The sequence below is a fragment of the Motacilla alba genome, chromosome 6 (genome assembly GCF_015832195.1).
Source record: "Motacilla alba alba isolate MOTALB_02 chromosome 6, Motacilla_alba_V1.0_pri, whole genome shotgun sequence".
Classification (NCBI taxonomy): domain Eukaryota; kingdom Metazoa; phylum Chordata; class Aves; order Passeriformes; family Motacillidae; genus Motacilla; species Motacilla alba.
Genome location: NC_052021.1, coordinates 5,264,583 through 5,291,259, shown reverse-complemented (window position 1 = coordinate 5,291,259; position 26,677 = coordinate 5,264,583). Strand labels below are relative to the sequence as shown.

General features: G+C 42.5%; 1 protein-coding gene across 13 annotated transcripts in view; it reads left to right on the top strand.

The window, feature by feature from the left end:
* Positions 1–26,677, top strand: part of PCDH15 (protocadherin related 15) — a 635,072-nt gene that overhangs the window by 88,118 nt on the left and 520,277 nt on the right. For all 13 annotated transcript variants that reach the window (XR_005257309.1, XR_005257310.1, XR_005257316.1 and 10 more), the window contains exon 2: positions 21,586–21,816. The gene's annotated coding sequence lies outside the window, so the exon portion shown is untranslated. The remainder of the gene's footprint in view (positions 1–21,585; positions 21,817–26,677) is intronic.

Sequence of the window (26,677 nt, the reverse complement as noted above, 5' to 3'; positions counted from 1 at the left end):
TTGGCTGGGTTGGGAAAGTCTGACTCCTGATCCTTGCTGCTGTACTGATGTGCTTGGCATAACACCAAGTCATGGAATTATTTCACCTTTTCTTTTGAATCCTCAGTTCCCTGTCATGGGTTATTTGATGTGAAAAATCTGGCCAATAAAGCTTCAGAAAAAAAAATTCAGCTGAGCATTAATTGAGACCTGAAGATCTTATCTAATTTTGTCAAACTTCTGATGTATTTTTTTCCTTTATAACTTGACAGTGAACAATATAAGTTCATTGGGATCTGAAGCCAGAAAAATGTGATTACTTTAGACTGGCAAACCACAGCATTCAAATTTACTCTTTCAGCTGTGCAGGCTCCATTTCAGATAAGTCCATAGCATATGTCTCAGACTTCAACAGGCCTCGAGCTCACCCTGTTCATAACAAAACTGATTTAATAAGATGGTTTCTGTCCAGTCTATTCCCCTGTGGTCTTTCTGTTTTTCCTCCCTCATGGTCTCCTGGTTTTTATTTTATCTGTGGAAATACAACCTATGTGATCATGCAGCCTCCTGTGTGTCCTTATCTGTTTCCATTTCTCCCCCTCACACTGATACATTTTGAATACGTTGAACAGTTCCAACCACAACTGACAGAAAGGTAGAAATTTAAGAAATGGATTTACTGAATTTTATGACAGCAAAGAGGATGCTGTTAGAGACCCAGCTGATTTTAACACTCAGTCCTTGTCTGTTTTCTCTCCTGCACATGCAGCCGCTTTAGAGCCATGGAAGCCAGTGTAAGATTTATGCTCAATGTTTTCTGAAAAATGCATTTCTCAGGGTGAGTGTCACTCCCTTGCTTTGGCAAGCCCTGAAACCCTGCCCTGCTGGTGTGAGGATCAAAGTCTGATGTTACCACTAGTGTCAAAATCCTAATTTGGCCAAGAAGGGTCCTTATGGCCAGTGCCGTGGGAGCTCATAGAGCTGCTCCCAGGAGAGAGGGAATGTGTTTGGAATGCTTCCAGATCTCCTTTATGAGTGTGACCCTTGTCTAGCAGGGGCCTGAGAATGCACAGCCAGCTTACCTGGGGGATTTCTGCAGCAGGAATACCTGCCTGGGAATCTTTTTGCCAACCTCATGTTTCAGACTCTGCTCAGGAAAAGGTTCCAAGAGGAAGAGAAACCCTGGCCCATCCTGATCCTGCCACCCTGTGGGAGCATCCTCTGCTTGGAAATACAGACATTAAAGGGAATATTTCTGCTCCCTTTCCCCCTCAAACCTGGTTATAACTCAGCAGTGGATTACAGCCCGCTCTCCCTACCCTGATGTGTTCTTGGTGTGGGAAGAGCCAGTTCCAGGATGTGTGTTTGATCTCACAGATGCCAAAGGCTGAGTTAACAAGGGTAATTTATCCTTCTGGCCAGTGTGAGTTCTGTGTTTAAACTGCTGTGTTAAACCAGGGAGGTTGGCACAGATGTTTCCATAGGACATGGAGTTAATTCCAACTTCACAGGTCATAAATGTGGATCCAGGGACACCTTTGGTGCTGCACAGCTGCCTCTGCAGTGATGCCTCCAGGGAAAATGTTGTTCTTGTCCTTGTCCCAGGCAGTGGGATTTGGGGTTGTGTCACTGTCATATTTTCTGAAAAATCCCTTCACCAGGATTTCTTCTCCTGGGAAGCTGAGAGGCCTCGGAGAGGAATGAAAATAATAATGATCTGATTGTTTCTCCCTGTTGTGCTGCTTTGGAATGTGGTCTGGAGATTGTTGTCCAACAGGTGCATGTTTGATTGGTCTCATGTGAATTGTTTTCACTTAATGACCAATCACTGAGGAGTCAGTCATGAGTTTTCAGTATCATTCTTGTTAAACCTTCTGTCTGTATCCTTTCTCTATCTTCAGTATAGTTTTAGCATAGCATTCTTTTGACATAATAAAATATCATAAAATAATAAATCAGCCTTTTGAGAACATGGAGTCAGATTCATCTCCTCCCTCATCCTGTTCCACTGTGGGACCCTCACAAAGACACAGGGTTGCAGTGAAGGGAGGTGGGTTTTAACCCTCACCATTACCTAAGCATTCCCTGACACATTTGGGAAGGATCCTTCCTCGTGGAAATGCCTTTCCAAGCATTGGTGGTTTTGATGACACTAAAGTATGTCTGGTTGTTATGATCTGTTAAACAGCTGTTAGTCCACAAAATTTCCATTGCTGCTTGTTTGAAATGAGCCATTTTGGTAGGCAAAAGTCCCTTTCGTACCCTTGCATGGAGGAATTAATACTCCACCACTTCTGTCGTTAGATGTCTGGTTTTATTGGATGATTTTGCTTTTTACGCTGAGTGCATGCTGCTGAAAATTTCCATCTACTGCATCTGGGGATGCTGCAGCAAAGATAGGAAAATTGTTCTTGCCTGTCTGAAAAGTGAAGTTATTTTCTTATTATAAGTGACCAAAACCCCCCATATTGTATCATTTTTATAGGAATTTTCTGCCAGGAAGAATTTCAGAGCACTGAATGTAACAAGTGACAAGTATTCTTCTAGAACAGACTCTAACTTTTTTTTTTATTTGAAGGATCACTTGGAGAACTTTGAGTCATACTTTTCTATAATAAGTAATACATTTTATTTTCTGATTTAACAGTGGGGGACTTTTTCAGTAAATCTGGATGGCATTGCTCTGTGTTCTTCTATTCCTTGCTCCCAGTCTTGGGAAAGTCAAAAGCTTATGGTATTTTTTTCTTACTTTTTTTTTAGTTTTTAATGCCCACAGCCTTTTCATAGCCAGCCTCTGGTTGGTTTCTTCCTGGAGGCTGCTGTTGGACATCCCTGGCCAGCTGCTGGCTGTGTTGGATTCCTCAATGTCTCTCCATCTCCCTGCCAGGAGGCGACAGCCAGAGGGGGTCGGGCTGTGCTGCCAGGGAACAGGGACAGGAAAGGGGGAAAGGGCCTCAAGCTGGGCCAGGGCAGGCTCAGCTTGGCCAGCAGCAGGAATTTCTGCATGGAAAGGGTGCTCAGGCCTTGGCAGGGGCTGCCCAGGGAGCTTTGCAGTGCCCATGCCTGGAGGTGTCCCAGGAAGGGCTGGAGGTGGCCCTCAGTGCTCTGGGCTGGGGACAAGGTGGGCACTGGGCACAGCTGGGACTTGGTGATCCTGGAGGTCTTTTCCAGCCTCAATGATTCTGGGATTCTGTCTTCTCTATTCCGAGTTTTCATTTATTTTAATGAAAATTTCCACTGTGGACAAACCCAGTGCTAAAATTGTCAGCACTTTTTCTCACCAGCGACTTCTGAGTCTGCAAGCAATGAAAGCAAACAGCAGATTTCCTTTTCTTCTGCTGTTACTACCTGGTGTTCTGTGGCATTGTATATCACAAACTGTTGTTTCTCACCAGTGGAGTCCTTGATAATTCCTTTTAGTCTGCTTGCAGAAAGAGGGGCAAGTTCAATATTTTCATGCTGTGTGCAATGTTTCAGATTTTTCAGCAGTGTCTGGAGTTATTGCCCAAGAGAAATTTTCCCCACAGGCTGCAGTGAGTAACTGCCAGCATTGCTTGCTATTAATAATCACATGCAAAAATTCATCTTGGAGCTGTCCTAATTTGTTCCTCCTGTTGTGTGCAGTGGCTAAATTGTTTAGACCTGGCACAGTTTGGGAGCATTCTTCATCCACGGGCTGTCTGTGGCTACAGCAGCAAGAGGAGCCCCTCTGTGTGTGTTTTGAGGTGTCAGGAAAAGCTCTGCTCCATCCCTGTGGTGGGGAATAACCACTCCACAGATGCCTGGAACCCCACAGCGTGTGCAGAAGCTTCCCTGAAGATGATCTGACAGGTTCTGAGCTGCTGCCTGGCTGGTGGGTGGGAGCTGGTTTCAAGCCCAGGTGAACCTTTGCTCACCTCCATGGCAGAATTCCCTGCTGCTGGAATTCCCTGCTGCCTGGGACTTGCTGAGGCAACCAGAGGGATGGTTTATTTCAGGTCTTGAGTCTCAGATGTGGCATTGCTGTTGCTTGATGTAACCTAAAAAATCAGTGCTAAGTTTGAATGTGTTGCTTGACGTATTCTAAAGAATTAGAGCTCAATTTAAATGTGTTAATTGCATCAATTGCATTGTTTTTAACACAGACAGCCCTGAATCCTCTGTGTAACAACTGAGGCCATTCCAGTCAGTGTGGAGAGGTCCCTGGCTAAAGAAATCTTCCCTCCTAGTAATGAGAATTATTAAAAAGTATTTGATTTGCTGGTCAGCAAGATGGGCTAAAGAGCTTTCTCCAGGCCTCCCACAAGCAGGAAGCCTTCACACACCTTGTGAGGTGGGAATGGGCAATAATCAGGTTTTTTTATGGTGGCAGTCTTTGCATGTGTGTTTTATTTTCAAGTATGTGTCTGCTTTAGCAAAGAAGAATGATTTTCAGGAATGAGAACCATGTGTGTGGCGTGATGAGACCTGGAGCTGCTTTAGCTCGTAGCTCTTCCTCAAAGGCAGCTCTTGATGGCACTTGGAATTTCATTCTAAAATAGATGCACTTTATGGCGTTGCAATCCTAGCTAAATTCAGATCAATTTGTGAAAATTGTTCATGCCAAAGAGTTTCTAGTATTAGAAATCACAGAATCTATCAGATGGGCTCTTTGCTCTCCAAAACTGTGGATCCCTGTGTGCCCATCCCAAGCCTAAAAAACCACAACCAACCAAAAAAAAAACCCCAAAACATCAACCAACTGTAACAAACCAACTGTATTTAAAAACTCATCCCCTCAACAAAACTAAGAAGTCCCTTGCTGAAAATATTTGGGAATGGCATGTCTCATTTGAGAAAATTATGCTAAAGCTAATTCCTTCTGTACACATAATTTATTAATGGCTGATGTTGTAAAGCATTAGGTGGAGATTAACATTTTCTTAATGATCTTCTGGGGAAGGTTTTCCCAGCAAACATTAAATATTTGAGACTGCTTCCATTGGTTCATACTATTCATGAGAGAAGATTGGGGTTATTATTGTTATTGCTAGTATTATTGAGCCTTGCCAAGCCTCCAAAGAGGATTTGAAGTACTTGAAGGTGTCCCAAGAGAGCTGGAGAGGGATTTGGGACAACAGCCTTGAGTGCCAGGACAGAGGGAGTGGCTTTCCACTGCCAGAGAGGAAATTTAGGTGGGATATTGGGAAGGAGTTGTTCCCTGGCAGGGTGGGCAGGCCCTGGCACAGGGTGCCCAGAGCAGCTGTGGCTGCCCCTGGATCCCTGGCAGTGCCCAAGGCCAGGCTGGACATTGGGGCTTGGATCACCTGGACAGTGGAAGGTGTCCCTGCCCATGGCAGGGGTGGCACTGGAAGGGATTTAATGTCCCTTCCAATCCAAACCATTCTGGGAAATGCAGAATTGTAGATAATAAACATATTTTAAAGTAGACAATGCAAGTTCTGTGCATTCCTGTACTTCCATACGCAGAAAGAAAGGGATGTGTGCTTTGTTCTTTTCTTCCTCTGGAATTAAGTGTTAATTATGCTATTTCTTCATTTCTGTTAGATATTTTGATCACCTTTTCAGGTTTTTTTTAGGAGTCTTGAGCTTATTTTGATTGCTGTGGAACATAAGCATCTTTCTTCTCAGAGAGAAAAGAGCAGGACAGAAAATCAAACACTTGCTATGTATCTCTGGGGTGTGGGAGCATGACCAGTGCTGCAGCTGGGCTCCACTTTGGAGATGACAAACAGAGCCTGCTCTTCAGCTGGGCAGAATTTGTTGCAGGGGATATATGTGTGCGTATATAAATACATAAATACAATTACTGGTGTTTGTATTATAAATACAAGTCCAACATGAAATTCTCTTCTTCAAACATTCCCTCTGATTTCTCTGACTCGTGGAAGATGGGAAATCTGTAACTTGAGAAACTTCCCAGGGCTATATCCAGGCATAAAGGGGCAAAGGAGTGAGAAGGAAGGGAACTTCCTTCCCTGCGAAGGAAGAGAAGTTACACTTTGTGTCACTGCAAGCAGAGTTGACAGAAATTTTGATTTGTTCCTTGCCTGAGCTTGCTTGGGGCAGGGAAGGTTTTGGTCTCCTGAATGATTGTTTGGCAGCAGAAGGAAACAGTGAGGAGGGGCTGGCGTGGGTGGAGTGGGAGCTTCTAAGTTTGAGAGAAGCTCCTGGTGAGTCACAAGGCTCTGAAAGGATCCCTTGGCTTTCTAAACTCCTCCTTCAACAGGAGCCTGAGGGTGGCTGGATCAGTCCTAGACCCAGGCTTTGTCACTTTGTCCTGCAGGATCAATGCTGGCAGATCCAATCTATTTATATGAAATGATTGTGACAAAGGATTGTGATCAGAATTATTTACTACACAGCGTAAAAGATAAAACTATTGTTATGGTATATGATTGGGTAGTGCTTAATAGCAAAGCAATATTAAAGCAATTAAATTAAACCCAGCCCAAGGAACCAATTATCAGAGATTGATGTAACTCACCCAGACCAAAGCTCATGGGCAATGCTTTGACTCAGCCTCGAGGGGTATCCTTGGGGACTGTCCCAAAACTCAGGGGAGGAATTTCCACATGCTCCAAGGAGGGATATGTTAAAGAACCTACCCTAGGGAAAGTGGACTGCACTTTTCTAGGACTGACATCTGTCAGATGTTTCCAGGTCAGCTGGGTCAGCTTAGACTGACTAATTTTAGATAATAGACTAACTAATTTTAGATAATGCTTCACCACATCTGCCAAATCTTTACCTCTCTGTGTCAGGACAAGCCAGACTGATTTTAGCACAATTTAGCCCAAGCAGCACACGCTGCCCCTCTCAGCCCAGCCTTGCACTGTGTTGGAGTTGCCTGACCACATTTCCAGGCACAGCATCCTGCTACAGGGACAGCTGGTGTTCCAAGGCCACCTGTGTCACCCAGCCAGGATGGACAGAGTGATTTAAAGGCTGCTTCTGCCCCGAGTTATCCAAGAATTCATATTATGGCTGGTCAGGTGCAAATAAAAACAGCTTCATGCTCCTTTTGCTGTTCCCCAGGATGATGTTAGCCAGGGATGCTTGGCTGCTGGGTAAATTTGGGATGCATGGAGTTGATCTCAGCGTAGCTTGAACTGGAGATGGAATGAGCCAATTTGTTGTACCAATTATTCCTGTCTGTTATTCTTTCTTATCCTGCCTGACTTCCCTGTCCCAGCCCTGCTGAATTACACATGCTGGTAATGCTCCTCCAGAAATAAATAGAGAGGAACAGAAATAGGCAAAGAAGAATTAGAATTCAAAGAGGAACTTTGTGATTAACACAAAATTCACAGGAAGGCTGTGTTTCAGACCATGGAAATCACCCTTGGCAAAGGGTAGCAGTGACTATTCCACATATTCCAGCCAGAGCAGGAATCACACTGTTCACTTCTAAAAAGAGCAGTTGCTGAAACAGTTTTATCTTGGCCTCAGAGCTGGTCACTGCGAAGTGACATGGTTTTTGGTGCCAGGGAGGCTTGACCCTGAAGTGACAGCATCTGTCCTGTCCCTCTGGCTGTCTCAGGGCTCGTCACTGCTTTGAAAACATCTGCAAGGGTGAGGCAGTGCTGAGCTCTCAAGGCCTGACACAGCAATGTCCATCAGCTGTGCTGCTTGTTGTGCATCTTCCTCAGCTCTCTGGGAATAATATCCTAGAAATAAAGTCATGTCTGGGCTTAAGCTGCCTGTTTGGTGAGATGGATGCTGTTGGTTGGCAGAGTGGTGCTTCCAGAGCCCAGTGTCCTTCAGCTCCCTGGCATTAACCATGTCCCCAGGGGGGAGGATCTGAGCCCTGTGCTCCCCTTGCTGGGGATGGGATCAGCAGGTATTCCCCTCAAAGTTCATGTGATCAGCCAAATTTTCCATCTGTTCCTGAAACCATTCAGGAGTCTGTCACATTCTCTGATAAAATCCCTTTGCCCAGGATTTTTCTCCTGGGAAGCTGAGAAGCCTCAGAGAAAAAGGAAAATCATAATTATCTCATTTGCTTCTCCCTGTTTTGCTCATGTGGAATGTGTTTGGAGGTTGTTTATCCAACAGGTGATTGTTTCATTGGATTGTGCTGTGAGTTGTTTTGACTCTCTGGCCAATCAGGGCCAAGCTGTGTTGAGGGTCTGGAGAGAGAGTCAGGAGTTTTCATTACTAGCTTTTCAGCCTTCTGTAAGTGTCCTTTCTGTATTCTTTAGTATAGTCTAGTTCAGTGTTCTTTAATATAATATAGTATCATACAATAATAAATTAGCCTTCTGAGAACATGGAGTCAGACTCATCATTCCTTCCTCATCTGGGGGAAATGCAAACACAATAGGAGTCCAGAGCAGGAGAAGGTGGATAAAGGAAGCACACAGGGCACTTTAACAGGAGTGACCCAGTTTGATCGTCCTGCTCCCTGCACTGATTTCTGGGCTGCCTGGAGGTGATGTCCCCTATTGTGGCTACACTCCAGGTAGTTCATGCAGATGTTGCCTGGCCTGGTGGTTTATGAGCCTTTTCTTTCCAGCTCTGCAGGGTAACACAGTAAAAACAAGTTGTCATCCCTTTTCTGCTTCAGGAATTGTCATATGAGACATTTAGGACACATGCTGGGTCACTTTCTAATTCTCCCTGGTACCTTATAATAAAAAGGGACATTTATTAAAAATCTTATGTCTCAACTACAGTATTTTTTTACACCTTATGGAGGAACTGCTTGGGCGTATGTCCATGGCCTTGATGGACACAGCACCTACTTGTTCCTGTCTTGTGCTTTGCTAGCTGCATAATTGAATGTGCTGAAGGATCCCAGTGACTGTAAATACCTGTTTTGCTTCTGTGAGAAAATCAGTGCTGTGATCCCTGAAAGCTAATGCCCTGTAGATCTCTGTGCAGAAACCAATTTGTTAGTTGAGCCCTTGAATTATTTTCAAATTTGTTTTTTAATGTTTTCCATTTCTCTCTGGTCTTTGTACATCGATTGTTCTCCTTGTAGAGGTGGAAAGTTCTGTTATTCCAATAGTGGGTTTTAATTATCTTCTCTTTTCTATCAAGTGGATAGGAGAGATTAAGGGTGTGAGTTGGGAAATTTGCCATCTTGGTATGAAGTCTTAATTTGAATGGCACCGTTCATTTGTGCCAGTAGGGAAAACGTACCCTGAACGACACAGGTGCTGCCATCATTCTGTGCATTTTACTGCAGTTTAGGTGTGAAAGGAGCTGCAGAAGCACTGAAATGTGAAGTGTTCAGGCTCTCTTAGCCTTGAGCAAATTAAAAAACTTGGCATTGAAATCGAGCTGGAACGTCCACCACAGCTGGGAGGCTGCTTTTTGTGTCTTTTCTTGCTGTTTTATTTCAACATTTCTTCAAAATTTGAGCACAAATCATGAATTTTAAAGCCCTGTTCAAATAGGATTATGAATATCAGGGTTTGGGTTGGGAAGGGTAAAGGAGCATTTCTGCAATACAGTGGAGGGCAGTGGAGTTCCTCACTAGGGCCATAACTGGGCTCTGAGATGCTGGTTCTTACTCTTAATTATAAATGTGATTAAACAGTGAAATGGGGTTTTTACTTCAGCTTTTTTATTTTTTCCAGCTGCTCCTTTCTTTGCATCACCTTCTGTCTCTTCCCTGTGCTGCTCCCTCAGGTTGGTAGAGGGAGTTTTCCTCCAGTTCTCAATTGCTCCAGTGCTCTTCTTTATGAAGAGTAAGAAACATAATGATCTGTTCATTCCCTTATTGCCCAAAATTTATCAGCCTAAAAGGCTGCAACCAGTCACATTTGTCTGTAATTTCTCTCATGGTGTTAAGAACAGGCCTATGTGGATATGTGTAATAATACTCAATAAATACAGGGCAACATCAGCCCGGGCTCAAAAGTGAGGGTATTTCCATAGGAAATAGTGGCAAGATCATTCCTAGGCTGGAAAATCTGATTGGAATTTCAACATTGTGCTGGAAAGAGACACAGAAGTGATTTGAGGGTGCTCAATTTGCTGCAAGACAAAAGTGAATTATCCATTCGGTCGAAGGAAAAAAAGGCATGAAGTGATTTAATTCAACTTCTGTGGGCACGAGAGCTTAGGGATGATGTGAGGCTGAAGGACTCCTCACTGTGGGAGATGAAGGCACAAGGAGGCCTCTTTAATGGGAGCCTAAGAGACTCTGATTGCAAATAAAAGCTGAATTTTTATTAGCTATGCTGAAATAATCACTGCCAGAATTTACCAAATGATGACGTGCTGCATCCCCCACCAGTGGTCATTGTAAAAAATTAAGGCATTCACTGCCTCTGTCCTTCTCATTCCCAGTGGGTAATAGGAAGCAAATCTGTCCCCAGTGCTCTCAAAAAGTTAATCCAAGTTGGTCATAATGAGGAATTCTGCATTAACATATGGGTATCTCTGTGAGAAATAGATATCTCTACTTTATATCATATAATATATATATCTAATACTATACATATAATTATATATAATATTATAATGTTATAGATTATATTATAATAGAGATCTTATGTCTGTGAGAAAAATTAATAAAAAAACTAAGTGGATCCATTCATCTGTTGGAGCAAGAGAGGTTTCCCAACGTGCTCCATCCGGGTTATGATTCTTTTCAAACTCAGTGTGTTAATCTTGCTTGTGTCCTTACAACCAAGAAGTTAAGGCATTAATTTTTATGTGTTTTGAACATCAGGAGATAATACAAACATCTTAAAGTATTTGTGATAGAGGCAAGTGGGAAGGTTCTGTTTGTATGAAATTGGCCCTGTTTTCTCCCTGGCACCATGAGGGAAGTTGGGCAGCAATCTCCCCTTAGCACACACATTCCTTTTTTATGGAATCACAGAATATCCTGAGCTGGAAGGGACCCACAGGGATCATCAATGTCCAGCTCCTGTAAATGTGACGTGACCATCAAATCATGCAGGAGCAAAGTCCTTTTTCACTTCTTGCAACCCAAGTCATGGGGTCAATAAACCATGAAGTGGCTTGAGAGATGAGGGTGTGTTTGTAGGGCAGGCATAGAAATAGAAAATACGTATGTATGAGAGGCAGACAGTGGGGTTTTTATGTTAATTAAAATGCAGTGAATTTCAATTGCTGTTTGCATTTGAGCCTGCATTTTCCTGCACTTCAGAGTGGTTCTTCATCTCTGTTATCCATATGAGGTTATTGATATGGCTTGGACACCCTCCTTTATTAACGCTGCAAGTAGCGACTCCTTTTCTCTCCCTCTGTCAGGGCAGGGTGAGAAATGGGCAATATCACAGAACCCCAGCATGGTTTGGGTAGGGAGGAACCTTAAAGCTCATTCTCATTCCAACCCCCTGCCATGGGCAAGGACACCTTCCACTATCCCAGGCTACTCAGGGAATGAATGGGATAAAATCTTTGTAGAACTGGTAAAAAAAAAAAAAAAAAAGAAAAATTAATCCTTGGTGCATACTTGGTGTAATAACACGTTGAACAGGCAATTGACAGAGGGGTGCTTTCATTTCAGAGAAATGAGTGCATGTTTTGAAGGGAATGCTTGCACTAATCGTGAATTTAGGATAGGTAAATGCATAGATAGGAGCTGTGTGGGGTTTGTGATAATTTCTCCTCCATCAAGGCATTCCAACCAAGAAGTCAGAAGGAAAAGAACAAGGGAAAGAAATGGCACAATTACCAGTTAATTTAAAGTAACTAAAGTGTATTAGGCCCAGTCAAATGAACCATTTAATTTTTGTTCCTTCTTGTTTGTAATCTCATAAGTATGAGTCATTGAAAAGCCAGCCTGGCTCGGTACAGTGCGTGCTGTTTTATAGTCCTTGCTCCTTGCCAGCATAAGCATTTCCTTGTTAATGTTTCACATCTGTTCTTTGTAATTCAGTGATTATGTGCAGGCCTCTGAGTCCTCCTTGTTTGTTTTAAAAGGACAGCGGGAAGCTTCGCTTGCGTGAGATTAAATCAACGTCTGTGATTTATCCAAGTTTGGGTGTCCTGGGCTTTCTTTCTGCTGCTTTGGGTAAATAAATATTTTGAGCAGAAGATGAAGACGGGGATGGTTGGAGAAAAGTCATAATCTGCAGTCGGAATCAGCTGAATGTTTCAGAATTAAGTTGGCAAGTGGCTGCTGGAGATTTATACAGCTCCCTTATCAGTCACGCTCAGGCTCCTTGCAAGCATTTCTGATGGGTTTTTTGTTTTATCCAGCATTCAGGGAACAAGGTTTCCTTCTGTGGGGATCTATATCTGCACAGACACAGGGTATTCATGTCCAAACAAGAATATCAGTGTTCAATAGGAATCCCCCTTACAGCTGATGTTATTGGCCATTCAGAAATATAGAAAGTGGAGGCATCCTGTAGTTTAGGTGACTGATTGCATATAATAATATTCAGTATGGGAGGGCAAATGATGTGAAAATAAATTAGTTGCCTGGTTTGTAAATGCTTTAATGTCTTCTGTCTTTCTGAGGTGCTCAAATACACAAAAGGGCAAACATAATCAGATAACTGAATAATTATGAAGTTTTACTGAAGCACATAATAAGCTTTCAGGTGTTATAGAGGGAGGTTTATTATTTACAATAGAGAGGAACCAAGAAAAAAACAAATCTGTTTGTGCAAAGCTTTGCAATTAAAATCTTACATGAGACTGGAGTCTGGTTCAGAGCTCTGTTAAAGATATCTGGGTAACCTTGAGCAGATGAAACCTCTAACCTGGAATTTAGATGCTGAGCTACAAGAGGCAGGGACCCTGCAAGGGGAGATCCTACACCCCCATCCGAGCTGGCTCTGTTTCACATGGGCTCAGTGTTTGCTCATTCTCCTGTGTCTGTGTGTTGACCAACCTTTGGTGCTGACACGGGTGAAGATGCTCTGGCCCAGGGGTTGCTGATGGGATCCCGAAATTGTCTTGATTAACAAAAAAGGGTTGAGGGGATGTGCCAGTCCTAAAAGAGTGCAGAGGGTGAAGATTAAGGTGGGGCAGAGATAACAGAGGAGGGTCAGGGACAGCACCAGCCTGGGGCTCTGCTGGGTCCAGAGAGTGTCTGAGGGGATCTTGGTGGGATTCACCAGTGCAGCCACAAACCAGGTCTCCAGTTCTCTCCAGTGTTGGAACACTCCAGCTGCCTCTTAGCCACTTTGAGCTCAAGATAAAGAGTTCTTCTCTTTTCCCACTTTTCTGTCATTTTTAGGGTTCTTCCCTTGGAAAGCAGCATGACAATCCTAGTTTAGCTCGAGCATAAAATAAAAATTCTTCAGCAAGCTCTCTCAGACTCCACATGCTGTGGCAGCTGGGAAGCCAGAGGTATATCCAGGAGGTCTGCCTTCCACATAGGTGTTGAGAGTCCTTTTGGACTCTTCCCATGGGAACTCATGGAACTTTGAGCAAAGTTCCTCTGCCTAATTACAGGCCATGCAGGAAAGTCCCCAGCCTTTTGTTTGTCTGGAACTGCTGTGGATGCTCTGATCCCGAGGTTGGGCTGTCACTCTTTGCTCTGAGTGGGCCACATCACTCTCGTCCCTCTGTGAGACATCAGGTTTCAGCTTTCTTTCCCATCCTTAAACCCTTTCTAAGTCCCTGATACACTTGTTGAGATGGGGGAATCAGAATTATGTGCGACAGGTTTGCACTGTGGGTTTTACAAAGAAACACTCGATTTTTTTTCTTTTCTGCTTTCTATTCTTTTATTTTGCTTTTTTAAGTGGCTGTCAAGGAGTCTGAACCAATTTCCTCCCAGCATTAATAGTTGCAGCCCCACGTTGCTGCTCCTGCATATCAGCATGCAGCAGGTATCCATCATTTTGTGTGGAAAGGCAGGATGCTCCCCTCGGGTCCGTGACTCCACATCTCCTCCTGCTGCCTCCCATCCATCACAGTGATTGCTCAGACACTGAGACAGGGAAGGTCCATCTGCACATCCCTGCAGGTGGCTCTCAGCATCACTGTCTGGACTTCCTTTGTCTCATCCATGGAATGTCACCTTCCCAGCCTCTCTTTTCCCAGACTCTTTCTGGCATTTTGGGCAGGACAGCTCCTGGCTTGGCTGGCCCTGAGCACCCATCTCTCCATCCTTCCTTCAGCCCCCACCTCCATAACCAGTTATTTACCCATGCAAACACCCCAAATTCCCTCCAATATTTTTTATAAATGTTGACTTTTGTGGAGGATCTTGGATGGGGAGTTGATAATGAAAACACATTTCTCCTATTACTGATGCAAGATAAATTTTGATTTAGTGATTATGTCTTCCTTTAAATTATCCTGTATGCCAGGGATATAATAGTTTCTGGTTTATGGTATTTTAAACTCTAATATGGCTTTGATTCCATCATGTTTTTGAGGTTTTATTGTTCCAATAAAAAGGGTCTTTTAAAATTATTTATATCTGTAATATACATATCCTTTTACAGAGGGGCTGTTGACATCCTCCACTGTAGGGTTCAGTATTCTCACACAAAACTGATTTAATTTTGCTTCTTATCCAAGTCATCACATTAGATACACAGTGCACATTCTTCTTCTCTTCAAAATATTTAGGGTTTTTTACACCTAAACTGACATTTAGATAGAAAGAATAAATTTACTTGGCTCTTTCTCAATATCCTATGAGAGGCTACATCAGGAATCACATTTAGAGCGCTGACATTTCCAGCAACAATACCTGTATTGTAAACCCACTGGATATGTTGACAGAATCAAATTTGGTTAGGAAAACATGTATGAAAATTATTTGCTATAAAAGCAGGGAGAGGGGAGGAGCATCAGCACAGCTCTGCCAACCCCACCCCCTGAGCAGCTCAGTCAAATCTGGCATTTCCCTGCTGAATTGACTGTGTCAGAGTTAATGCTGGAGAAGTGCCAGAACATTATTTGAAGTCTCTCTTTGAATAGGGGATGTGGAGGCACCAGGCAGAGGATTCCCTGCAGATGAGGAGCAGGAAAGCTGCCTGTGCAGCAGACAGAGAAATCAGCACTTTTAGCACAGGGATAATTTTAGATTCTCTCAACCTGGTGAATAGACTCAATATAGAAGATATTAATTGCTGGTACAGTCAGAAGTATTGAGAAGGTCTAGCTTTGCAGCCATGATTCATGGAGATTTAAATAATCTGAATTTTGATCATTGCTTCCAGTGAAATTCAAGTTAAATATCGCGTTAGAGATAAACTCTGTGCCTTTGCACCCAGCTGACTTTTTATAAAGAGTTTATGAGCTGACTACACACCACAACCATAGGAGGAGACTTCTTAATCTTTAATATTTTGTTTACTTCAGAGCACTGACAGCTAAACTTAAAACCCTTCAAACTTAGCTCAGAGTGAGGCGTGTTGGGGGTGTGTCTGCAGGAAATCCCAATATTTATTTTGATTCATTGCAATTTGGATTTAAAATTCTAGTAAGAAAAGGTGTAAAAAGGTGTAATGGGCAGTTTTATGTCAGTTTGCAAGAGGTTAAGTATTTTCAGGTGGGTTTTTTTTTTTTTTGTTTGGTTGTTTTGGTTTTTTTTTTTGGTTTGGTTTTTTTATTTTATTTTTTGTTAGTTTTTTTCTTTGTTTTTTTTTTTTTTTTGTTTTTTTCGTGGGTTTGTTTTTTTGTTTGGTTTTTTGGGGTTTTTGTTATTTTTGTTTGGTTTGCTTTGGGGTTTTGGATTTTTTTTTTTACGGAATCCTGGCTCCAGGTTTAACTCTTTTGCTTGACAAAAGTCAGAAGCAGGCAACATACTCAGAATGTTAAAAAGGCAACAAAAATTGTGGAGCCCAACTTCAAGATTTCCTTTACAAGCTTTAACTTGCATAACTTTGGTGGTTTGTGTTCTATGTGGAACACAGTACATTTAACAGAGGAAAAACTGAATATTCTTGTGGTGCATTTCATGCTGCTCTTGAAAACTTAATTTTTCCTTGTCTTACTGCTTTTCAGGTGTTCAGTCACAGAGCAAACCAAGTGTATCTATATTTATGCACACAGCCATCCCATGGCTCTGCAGAAACTCTGTCATTTATTGCTGTTTGTGAAGCAGAAAATTGCTGGGGTGTCTGAGGTGCAGCTCTTAATTCTGTTGAGGGGCATAGGAAGAAGTGACCTGGTCATGCCACTTCAGGGTATGTGGCTGCACAGCTCTGGGTTTCTCTGTAAAATGGGTTATGACTCAGCCCGCCTCATCTGTGTCTCAAAGTTTTTAATTCGTTTAATAGTCTTCAAGGCAAAGTCTGAAATTTCTAAGCATAAAACAGACTATGTGCAATGAATTTAAATTAAAATACCAGCACATGTTCAGGTGTAGAAGGTATTTGAAACCAGGTACACCTGAAAATCCTTTGCCCCTGCCTTAAATAACTTCATAGGCTGACTGGAATTGGTTATTCCTGAATTGCACAGCACCTGACTAGAGCAAAACCATTGCCATGAAATATTTAAATACCATGACACCCTTGATTATGGAATTGCGTTTACTGCTTTTCCTTGGGAGGGTGGGCAGGCCCTGGATCGCTGGAAGTGCCCAAGGCCCGGGTGGATGGGGCTTGGAGCAGCCTGGGACAGTGGAAGGTGTCCCTGCCATGGCAGGGGTGGCACTGGATGGGCTTTAAGGTCCCTTCCAGCCCAAACCATTCCATGGATTCTGTGAAGGACAAGTCTGGGACAGATCCCTTTAACCAGACCCAGGGCATTCACAAATATTGTGAAAAGCTTAAAGTAAAGCCCTGGCATTCAAATTTCTGCTGGGGCCAGAACTGAGCCATTTCCTCACATCCAGAGTTTCATAGTGGATGATGTGCTCTGAGGAATTCCAGAAGTTTCCAGATGAAATTTTTTCCAGCAGGATTTCTTTCAAGAAATGTCAAGATTAGGAAGACAATTCCTATGGGTACGAACAGGATTCTGCTTCACAGCTTTAGTTACAAAACTCAGGCCTAGCTTGGAGTTTAAAAGGGAGAAATACTCCTTTTGGAGTTAAAAATGGAGAAATATTGTAACAGATCTGTCTAACTTCAGCTGCTGCAACCCCCAGCTCAACATCATCTCCATTTGAGCAATTATTAACCAGATTACTTCAAAATACACTAATCCAAGCAAACTGTTTTAGCTGTGCCAACTGAAAATACAACTACTGCTATATTTAGTTGTAAAAATGAAGTATTTCTGTAGTTGCACTGACTGGTGCTGTAAGTAAAGCATTAATCAAACAGATATCTTCATTTTTCTGAGTTTGGGGGGGGGGGTTTGTGGTGCAGCAAAGAAAGAGTGGAAGGTGGTAGGGAGAACCTGGAATCTGGACTTGGTCTAGATGGAATCAGTTAAATAAGAAATCCAGTGTGGAGGTTTGGTCACCTCTGAGGACAAGTAGATCATTTGGCATTTTTCTGCTGATGAATCTCTTTACATTAAGATGAAGGAAGCCTTGGCTTGAAGCAGATGTATCAGTGATGAGATGCCCGCAGCACTCTGGGAGGGAGATTTCTTGCCAGAAGGCAGGTTTGGAGAGGAGAACAAAGAGGAGATGTAGGATCTGAGTCACAGAAGTGCTCCTGGAGAGGGCTTCTTCCTATGGAGCTGCCAGTCTTTATTTGGATTTGGATCCCATCACCAGGGTCTGCCCCTGGTCATGTCCACATCTCACTTCTGAGCAGGACAACAATGGTTTGTTGGTTTAAATGGTTTGTTCTGATCTCAGGAAATCTCTTCACAAGGCTCTGTTTCCCTGATCGTAAAACATCCCTGGGTTCCCCCCAAAATGGGGTTCATTCATTGGCATTGGGAAACTTTCCTTCCTTCTTACAGTTGGGAATGGCTGAGAAAACAAATTAATTAGAGGCTACTGAAGTACAGATTGGTGCAGTTCTGTTACAACTGAATCCTGGAACGTCAGCAGGCTTAATGAGATGATTTGTCTCTACCAGTTTTGGTAATTTATATCCATTAACCTTTTACTTTAAAATGACTCAAATTATTGTATGTCTTCTCATAGGAAACACCTTCATTAATACAACCAACTTTGCACAGGAAAAATAGTATGAAATTAAATATAAAATATTCAATATAAAATATTTCTCTATTCTGATATATAGATTTCTCTATTCTGATATTTTATTTGAAATATATTTAAAATATTCTGATCTTTGGATTGGTTTATTTGGAACACTTTTAGCCAGTTGTTTTGGTCCCCTGCCCTTTGAACCTTGGCAACTCTCATCCTTAAATTTGAGAGCTTTAATGTGGTTTAAGTCAATTTTAAATGTATGCAGTGCTTTTGTACTGTGAGCAGAGTTAAGAATTGCTCTAATTAATATGTTCATAAATGTTAATGAACAGGCACATAGTGAAACATTCTGTGCTGTATTTACTGGGGTCCAAAGCACATCTATTTCCCATTTGGGAACCCCAGTCTGCAAAGTTTAAGTGCAAGCTATTTTAAGTTAAGAATGGGCATCACTCAATTTTTTTTTCCCCTCGAGTGCTGCAGAGTGATTTTGTTAATTTTTTATGCTCCCTTTTAAGATGAATGACCCTACCTCTGAGTTTTTTGTCTGATGCTTTACATGATTTCAGCAATCCTTCTTAATTAACTGGAGCCCTTTATGTCCAGGACATGTATTTGATGGAAATAGGAGAGGATGGGGCATGCTGTACTTTGATTTTGAATCATAAAGCAATTTGATGGTTTAATTAAGGTCACACCTCTGGATTTAGTTGAGCACCTGAGACTTTTGAACCTTTGCATTTTCCAGGCTGCTTAGCTTTTTATCTCCTGCCCAAATGTCTTGCTCTGGGGGTGAGTGTTCAAGGATTTTTTTGACCACATCCTTGCTGAACCCAAACCCTTGAAGGAAAACCTTGAAGGATAGGAAAAGATGGATCAGACAGGGAAGTTTAAGTAGGTGAAAACAGGGAAGAAGAGAAGTTTTTGGAACAAATGCCTTAATATTAGAGCCTCTCTTTCTTCCTATACACATGAGGTACACACTCACATCTCTGGAAAACAGAGGATATGTTCATGTGTAGATCTGGTAGAGAAACTGCCTGGAAATATAATTAAATTTCTCTCTTTTTTTTTTTTTAATATGTTATTTGAATTCCTGGAGATTTTTAGGTGCTTCATTACTGTGTAGGTCTCTGCTTCTCCTAATTTCACCCCTTTCATTTATTTTCCTCCTTACACGCAATTTAATAAGGCAACGTGGTAGTCCTGCAGTGTGAGATTCATGGTTGGCTTGATCTTCTTTTTCATTTTTCTAATGGATTTTCCTCCCTGATGCTGCTTTTCTCCCCCAGTCCTTGACATATTCCGAGGAGCTCTTGCTCACCTCTGAATCCTTTATTAATGTGAGCACACTGGAGCGGGGGAAGATTGCCAGCGACGGGAGGAACACTGGGCTAAATGTCACTTGTCTGAGAGCAGCTCCTGTGCAATTGGTGCTGCTTTCTCTTTGTCACCAGAGGAGGAGAGTGGGGAATATTTGTGAGAGGAAGCGAGTCGTGGAGAGCCAGCTTTTGTTTTGGGGAGGAATCTTCCTCTTTGAGCTGCACAGCCTTTGCCACCAGGGTGATCCATGTCTCTGTGTGTGTGCGTGCATTCTGTACAAGGGCTGGAATCAAAGGCTTCTTTTTGCAGGTTAGGAATCCAAGCATTCAGAAGTTCTGGCTGTACCATTTCCTTCATTCTTCCCCCTTTGGTGTTGAGCCTAAGGCTCAAAGGAGTGATTCCAGATGGTTTCATGGTAAATTTGTGCTTCAGAGGTGAATTAATTCTGACTCAGTAACTCCAACACTGATATTTTCAACACCTTCACTTCTTACACCTGCTTTTTGTGGGTAATTTGTTTCAGAAACTTTAGAAAAGTTCTGGTTTGTACTTTTCCTACACTGGAGCATTTCCTACTCTGGAGCAGGATTAGCTTTCTCCTGAAGTGTTGCTCAGTTTCATGAGTATTGTAATTTGAAGCATGTGACCCAGGGCTGAGGGATGCTGTGTGCTGTCAGTGGCTCCAGGTTCCTTCACATCCAAGGGGATTATTGTTCCTCAACACCAGCTCCTTACACAACCATCTCATCCCCGTGATAAAGAATTAAAGAACTTATTTCTGATTAACACCAGAATGTTTAGAGCAGTTTTAGAGTATTTGTGGCTCTAATTTGGAAGACAAAGATTTGTTTCAGCCATGATTTCCTGCGTGGTTAAAGGAACTCCACTGTTCCGCCCTGTTTTCTTGCCATGGCATTGCACAGGCTTTTTTTGCATAATTTGGACCAAAGTTTTATCTTATTTATCTATGAAAAGTGTTTCTAATTGTTTGGGGTTTTTTTAAATTAAGAAAAAGTGATTTTTTTCTAAACAACATGAGCTGTTGGTTCAGATCATCCTCTGTTTGCACCTTTGTTGGTGCAGCAGCTCCAGCTCTGCTGCTCAGCTTGAGGCTCCTGTGCCTGCTGCAGCCCCCCAGGCTGGTGCTGTGGCTCTGTGCAAATCATCATTGGCCCATTAACTGGATATTAAAAACTCATTCCAGTGGGTTTCACTTAGTTTTTCCTAGAACCTATTACTGTCGTGAAATGCAAGCTTTTCTGATGCTTTAAAGCAATTTAAGCTCACAATTTTTATATCTTACTGGTCTTTTCATTTGAAAAATAAGTTTGCACTTTATATTTTCTTTAGTATTTTGGAATCTCTTCACAAAATGGTCATCTCTTCACAGCCCCCTTGTTCTGATGAGAACAGACAAGAAACATTCCTGTTGTGTTTTCTGCATTTTGGTGAATGCTCTTGGACATCTCTTTAAGATCACTTGGGGTTTGTTGAAGGCACATAAGGTTTTAAGCTGTAATTAGTGAAGAGTAGTAAGAGTTAAGGGGCTCTTTTTTCCATCTGAGGAGCAGACCAATGAGCAGGACTCTTTTTCTAGGAAATGTTGCTGGAAGGTTTGGAACAAGATGATCTTTAAAGTCTCTTCCAAGGTAAACTATTCTAGGGATGGTTTAGGGGATTAGTTTGGACTCAGACCATTCTGGGATTTTTGTAGCTGTTTATTGCCAGTCTGAAATACCTAGAAAGAGGCTGGGGGAGAAGAAGGGCCAAGTCCTTTCTTTGGTCTTAGGAGCCACTGCTGTTTGGGAAGGCACTTCGCTTGGGATCGTTCTCTGCAGAACAGCTGTTCTGTCCCAGCTGTGTCACATTCCAGGTCTGGCTGTGAAACAGGTGAACCCTCCAGTGGGGAGTGATTGGCATCTGACTCCATGATTCAGAATGCTGAACAATTGCTTTATTAAAATTATACTATATTATGTTAATACTGTATTATATTAAAGAGATACTATACTTAAGAATACCAAAGAAAAAGCCGTGACCTTCTCGAGACAGCCAGGACACAGCTTTGACCCAATTAATATAAACAACCATCACCAGAATCCTATTAAGAACTCCCTTCAGGTAAACAATCTTCCTAACACATTCCACATGTGCAAAAACAACAGGAGGAGAGAATAGAGATAAGAATTGTTTTCTCTTTCTCTGAGGTTCCTCGCTGCAATTCCCAAAAAATATCCTTGGGAAGTTGTGCCTGCCTGCTCTCTATGAAGAGAGCTGTGGCTTCCATGGCTGTGCCTTCTGAGCTGTCTCCTCTCTTACCCTGGCTTTCTCTCCCACAGAGCATGGGCTTCTCCCTGCCTGCAGCACCACGAGGAGCCTGCTGAGCCAGCACAGGGGGAGGACAAGGGAGCTGCTCTGGGATGATGCCCCGGGTGCTTCTGCACGGCCGTGGAATAAGGTGCAGCTGACAAGCAAGGCTGGGGGAGCTGTGGAAGGAAAGAGGAGAACGAGGAATACAGTGCAGTCAGCTGGAGGTTTCATTGGAAGCCACACACACCCAGGGCCGAAAGGTGAGGGGCTTTCTTTAATTTCATTTTTTGGAGTAGCTGTTAGATGCAGGGAATACACTTTTTTAATAATAAAGGAGACAATCCCAAGGTTACTGAGACTGGAAAATCCCTCCCAGCCTGTGGAGTCCAAGCTGTGCCCACTCCCTACCTTGTCCCCAGCCCAGAGCACTGAGTGCCACCTCCAGCCCTTCCTTGGATACCTCCAGGGATGGGCACTCCACCAATGTCCCCCTTCCAATTCCTGACTACCCTTTCCAGGAAAAAATTCCTCCTGATATCCAACCTTGTGATTTGTCTCTAATATATATCTTTATTAAAGTTAGCCGTGGAACCTCATGTGTTAATTTGCTTAAGTTTAGTAAATTTACCTAATATTTAATTTTATGTTGGTTCTGGTGATCAAATATCCCGGGAATAAAAATTTCTAAGGAGCTGACTCTTACCTGACAGGTGTTGGAGGTGCAGAGATTGAATGAAATGCTTGAATACTGGAGGCAGATTGGAGTGACAGAGAGCAGACAAGTTCCTTGTTGGGGGCTGAAATCAGATAAATACAGAATGGAAATGGAGAGTAAGAATGAAGTTTTTAAAAGCAGTTTGAAGATGAGATCAGTTATCACATTACTTGATAGTTTTAAATCCCAATTCTGTAGAATTCAGGAAATGCCACCGTGGGGCTGGATAAAACATTCCTAACTCGGGTTTGCAGGGGATATCCAAACACATGAGAGTAATGTTCCCTTCCAGCCTTTTCTTATCTGTTTGCAGCTGATGGAAAGCATCCTTTTCAGGGCTGAAATTGTGGATCAAATTGTAGCTGGCAATTAGTGGCAATTAGAGAGTGCGAATTGTCTTCCATGCATCCAGAAACAGAGCTGCTCTCGTTGGCTTTCAAAAGGGAAACATCTGATGTGGGAGGCACAGGTTGGGTAATTTTCCAGGTGTGACATTTAAGTATTTGCTCATCACACAGCTGCCTGAAAGGGTTCCTGCCCTGTGGGGAATGGGGGGTTATTAAATGTGGCAATAGATTTGCAGTTTGTGTTCTTGATCATCTCAGCAGTACAACCTGACCTTTATTTGTGTCATCACCTAAAACTTGATGTAATTAATTCCAGCGCATAAGATTACTGTACTCACATCTGTTTCCTTTGTCAGCCAGCCTGGTTAATTAACATTTGTGCTGGTGATTCTCAGTGAGATCTCCAAATACATTCAAGAGGCAACACTAAAATAGTTTATTTTTGGGTTTTTTTTCTTTGCTTGGTTGTTTTTTAATATTATATGTTAGGTTTTAGCACATTCTCTCCTAGCTGACACTCCCTCTTGGTTGAGTTAGTAGAGAATGAAATTGCTGTGAGGTTTTTAAGGTTGTACCTGTGCTTTCACTTAAAAGGGGTAGTCAGGAGTGAACTCTCTTTTGTGTCAGGAGTGGAGCAGCAAATCCTTCCCAGCATCATCAGCTAATGGAAACTTGCACACAAAACTCCACAGGTTGATCCTGTTGCTTGATAGGTTCCTGTGCTAGGTTAGGTGTTATCTAGGCAGAAAATTCCTTTATTTTTGTGGAGGCAACAGGTTTACAATCAAACTAGACAGGAAGTTTTAAGCTACTTTTTGTGGTGGTATTTAAGAGCATGTCCCAAAATCACCCTCGTTTAATTCAAATGATGACACAGAAAAAAGAGAAAATTCAAATGGAACAGGCTGATCATTATTTATAGTTTGCATTTAACCTAATTTTGTGAGGCCTAACAAGGATTAAATGACATCCAGGTTGTATTTGTGCAAAATGGCAAACATCAAGGAATTCTGGCAAGTTATTGACATTTTTTCTATTTAGCATTGCAGGTGTTGTTCTCTTATAAATTTAAATTGAAAGCAAAATGCTCAGAAATAGGAAAGCTTTAACCTATTTATTCTGTTATAATATGAGCCATGCCAACCAGTTCAAGAAATTGTTAGCTCACAGGTGATCCAGAAAGGTCTTTCACATGGCCTGTTTTCAGTACTGCTCTTATTTATTGCAACCACTACAGGTAAAAATGATACTTCAGAAACTCAGAGTTGCAGCAAACTTTTGGAATAATTCTTTTCCCAAGTGTTTTCCAGTGTAGTCTTCAATAATCTATACCACACACACGCACACACCAATAATAGGTGAAAAGCAATTATGTTAAAATCAGTTTTCAGTCATGTAAATAAAATGTTTATCTCATGCTGTACTCAACCAAACTCTTTGAAATGCTGGCTGGATTGTGGTGTTCCCTCAGCATTAGCTGTGATTTGCACTCCAGTCCTAGCGGAGGATTGGAGTAGGAGCTGTAGAAAACAAAAAACTTGTGCCACTGTTTTTCATCCCTTCACAAGTGCTCTTTTTCTCTCAGGTTAACTCAGGCAATATGGTAAATTATTTCCAAAACTCGCAGTTGTTGTTTTCTTCCATCCTCAAATGAAAAGCCTCCACTTGTTCTGGAGGGCAGACGTAGCAGCAAAGTTATTCTTTCTATTTATTTAGTGCAGAATGATTGCATCGCTGCTCAGCTTCTACCTTCAACTAGATTCAGCTTCTAATTAAAAAAGGAAGAGGGAAAAAAAAAACCCCAACCTTTATGTGTCGAAGTGCCTTTTTGTTTTTCATCCCTAATTGAATTCGGAGATTGTTGAAAGAGAAAACACTGTTATGGATATTGGCCCTTTTGCAGGCTCGAGGGCTGAAGTCTCATCTTGAGCTGGTTATAAAAGCAGTGTTGGAGAAAGCTCCTCAAGTGGTGGCTGACAACCTCTGAGCCCAGCATTTACTGGCATGTAGATTACACACCTCTTCCTCAGCTTTTCTCCCTTCCCCAAAGCTGGCAGTCACTTTAGATTTACATGGAGATTTCCTGGAAACTTTTTATTTCTTAGCAGTGGCACCTATGCTGATGTCTGGAAGTTTGATTGGAATCAATAAATGTAATGAGTAGTAAGATTAATTCTCCCAGCACTCCAAAATCTTTTGGCAGTTGCATTAAACTTTCAAACCCTGTATAAATTTCTCAAGCAAATTTATTTAGTGAACTCCAGTTATGGCTGTCTTGGACAATACATGACTGTAATAAAAGCGTGGTTCAGGAAAGGAAAGGGGTGGGGAGATGCTCAGAGCTGCCCAAAGTCAGGGGAGCAGCAGAGTGCTGGAACTTGTAAATCACATCTCATGGGCTCCATTTAGGAAGAGAACATTCCCTGAACTCACTGCAGCACATGGGAATTTTTTTTTTTTTGTAATTTTTCTTTTCATCAAATCATGGAATGGATTGGAAGGGACCTTGAAGGACATCTCATTCCTGCCATGGGCAGGGACACCTTCCACTGTCCCAGGCTGCTCCCAGCCTGGCCTTGGGCACTGCCAGGGATCCAGGGGCAGCCACAGCTGCTCTGGGCACCCTGTGCCAGGGCCTGCCCACCCTGCCAGGGAACAATTCCTCCCCGATATCCCATCCAGCCCTGCCCTCTGGCACTGGGAACCCATTCCCTGTGTTCTGTCCCTCCATCCCTTGTCCAAGGTCAGGCAGGATAATCTGCTTTAACCCTCCCTTCAGGAAAGTTGCTCTGTCACACAATGAGTCAGGTAGAACCAGATAAATTGGTGTTAGAAAATCTGAGAGGGATTCCATCTGTCAGACACTTTGAGGATTGCTTTGTCTTTGAGACAGCTGAAAATGATCAACTGCTATCCAGTCTGGAAAGGTCAGACTGTTTTCAGCAGTTTTTGACTGACTCCCAACAACCCAGTCCTTCCATTTTTTAGTTCAAGTCCATAGGTGGTTCTTGGGTTCCTCAGGAAACGAGGTCTTCCTGAGCTGAAAAAATCCATGTGTGAACATACTGGTTTGACATTGTTTGCCTTTGCCTGCTTGAAATAATCAGTAGCAGGACAGAATACTCAAAACCATGCTTTTATTTAAGCAGCTGCTGTGTTTAAATAGTGGATTTCACATGTCAGACTGCATGAAAAGTGATTAGAGGCCAATAGCTCTGCAAGTCTCACAGTCTCCTGTATGATATCTAAATTGTCAAGAGCAATTGTTGCTGTCACCTTGCAATCATACTCTTGCTTTAGAAAGGAATGTTTAACTGTTTGGTTTTTTATTTTTTATTTTTTATTTTTTTGAAACACAATAATAGTAATATTTAGCACAAAAAAAATCTATTCTGCAATACACTGGCTGTGTATCCACTGAAGCTTTTGGTGCTCTTTGTGACAGGCTTGCATGAAGAAATTTCCTTTGACAGTGTTCATTTTGCAGAGTATAAAAGATATTGTGGTATGCTGTAACAGTTGGATCAGTGATCCCTGTGGGTCCCTCCCTGCTCAGGGTATTCCATGAGCCCTCCAGCTGCTCTGGTCTGGCTTCTCTAACTCCTGGCACCGTGCTAGGTGTTGCCATGGGATCTGTCTGAACAGCAGGAGTCCCAATATCTTGTCATGCCCATTCCCCATCTCAGCAGCAAATGCATTTTCATTACTTTAAGCAGGTTTCCTGTCAAAAATAAGAGCATGTTTGGGATGGACATGCCTCTGCAATTTCTCCATGGCTTAAATTAGGATGGGGTAACCTGAGGATTGAGCTGTGCTGATGAAGACTTCAGATTCTCATTTCTGCCTGCTGGCTGCAGTGCATGGGAAGGGGTTTGACCCACGTGGAATGTGCCTTCAGGAATGTTCACTGCAGCCATGTGTCTGGGCAGGAGTACTCCCACTTTCCAGGGGTAAATCCCAAATGTCTGGCTGGGCTTGGCAGTTTGACACACACCTGAGAGGCTCCTGGGGCTTACACAGGCAGATTGGCTCTCCTGAACGGCAGGGAAGTCTCTGATT